Source organism: Prunus avium, chromosome 3, assembly GCF_965620075.1.
Source record: "Prunus avium chromosome 3, drPruAviu1.hap1.1, whole genome shotgun sequence".
Classification (NCBI taxonomy): Eukaryota; Viridiplantae; Streptophyta; class Magnoliopsida; order Rosales; family Rosaceae; genus Prunus; species Prunus avium.
This window is the reverse complement of record NC_142286.1, coordinates 19,606,187-19,607,826: the sequence shown is the minus strand read 5'-3', so window position 1 is coordinate 19,607,826 and position 1,640 is coordinate 19,606,187. Positions and strand designations below refer to the sequence as shown.

Genomic DNA, 1,640 nt, shown 5'->3' with positions numbered 1-1,640 from the left:
ACATTTACAAGTATTGCTCTCCACACTGAACTTCCTGGTTCTTCACCTTCAAATTCGGAAGCAAGTTCAGACCAAGAAGAAGAAGAAGAAGAGATGGCTGCCAATGAGTTCATGGGAGAACTTGGTATCCCAACAATTCCAGCATCTCCTTCAAGCATTTTGCTGCCCACTGTAGCTCGAAATTATGAGCTTAAATCTTCTCATCTTAATATGCTGCCTTCCTTTTATGGTTTACCTAATGAAGATCCATTAACTCATATAAAGGATATTTTTAATGTTGTGAGTTCTTTTCCCTTGACAGGTGTGACAGAAGATCAACTTCGAATGAGAGTGTTTCCATACACTTTGAAGGATAAGGCGAAATATTGGTTGAATTCTTTGAAGCCTGGTTCACTCACTACATGGGCTGCCATTCAAAAGAAGTTCTTGGAGAAATACTTCTCCACGCAAAAGAACGACATGCTTAGGGATAAGATCTTGTTATTTGCACAGCAAGATGATGAATCGTTTTGTGAAGCATGGGAGAGATTCAATGGGCTGCTCAACCAATGTCCTCATCATGGGATTCCATTGAAGCTTCAAATGCGTATGTTTTATAAAGGACTAACCCCTTCTAGTCATAATATAGTCACCAATTTTGCAGGTGGTTCTTTTAAAACCAAAACTCCAGAAGAAACATACGAACTCTTTGAGGAGATAGCAATGGAGACCCAACATACGGATACAAGAGGTAAACGTGTTATTAGTGGTTCTAATGATGCTTCTAGTGTGCAGATTTCAAAACTGGAACAAAAGCTAGATGCTCTTCTTGCATTAAACTCAAGAAGCCCTTCGAAGGAAGTGTGTAGTATTTGCGAAACTCCTGACCATGCTACCATAGCTTGTCCACTTGGGGCTGGATATCCAGAATTTGTGCAAGAGCAAGCTAAGTTGGTAAATTCCTACAACCAAGGTCCAAGAAATGATCCATACTCTCAAAGTTATAATCCAGGTTGGAGGAATCATCCAAACTTTTCATGGAGGAATACTCAGAATCAAGCCAATCCCCCTTCATTCCAAAAGCCACAACAAACATCATCATTGGAGGATATAGTTAAGCAGATGGCAGTCAACCAATCCAATTTCCAGCAAACTACACAAGCTGCCATTGCCAAATTGGAAGTTCAAATAGGGCAATTAGCTGCTGAAATAACTCAAAGAGCACCTGGGAAATGGCCAAGCCAAACCGAGATCAATCCAAAGAACCAAGAAGCCAAGGCCATTCATGTGCTCAGATCAGGTAAGATCATTGATAGTAAAGTTGATTCTAATCTTTCAAATGATGTTGTGATTGTAGAAGATGAAGAGGAGGAGACCACGGCTACAGAAGGGGAACATCTCAAAACTTCTCAATCTGCTCCTAATGCCAAATCAGATTCTCAGGAATCCAAACAATTCCAATTGCATAAGAGAGATGACAAATTTGTGCCACCACATCTTCAAGAAGATAGATACGTGCCACCCGCTCCATATGTTCCACCGATTCCATTTCCAGGCCGTCTTAAGAAAGCAAAGCAAGATAAGGCTTTTAAAGAGATTTATGATATTTTGAGTAAAGTTAATATCAATTTGCCTTTGCTTGATGTTATTGAACAGATTCC

The 1,640-nt window shown here is 40.0% G+C and overlaps 1 non-coding gene across 1 annotated transcript; it reads right to left on the bottom strand.

Annotated features, from left to right (window-relative positions):
- Positions 1–459: 459 nt before the first annotated feature.
- On the bottom strand, positions 460–566 carry LOC148295719 (small nucleolar RNA R71). Its single transcript, XR_015834824.1, has one exon. It is a non-coding gene; the product is annotated as a small nucleolar RNA R71 (small nucleolar RNA).
- Positions 567–1,640: the final 1,074 nt, after the last annotated feature.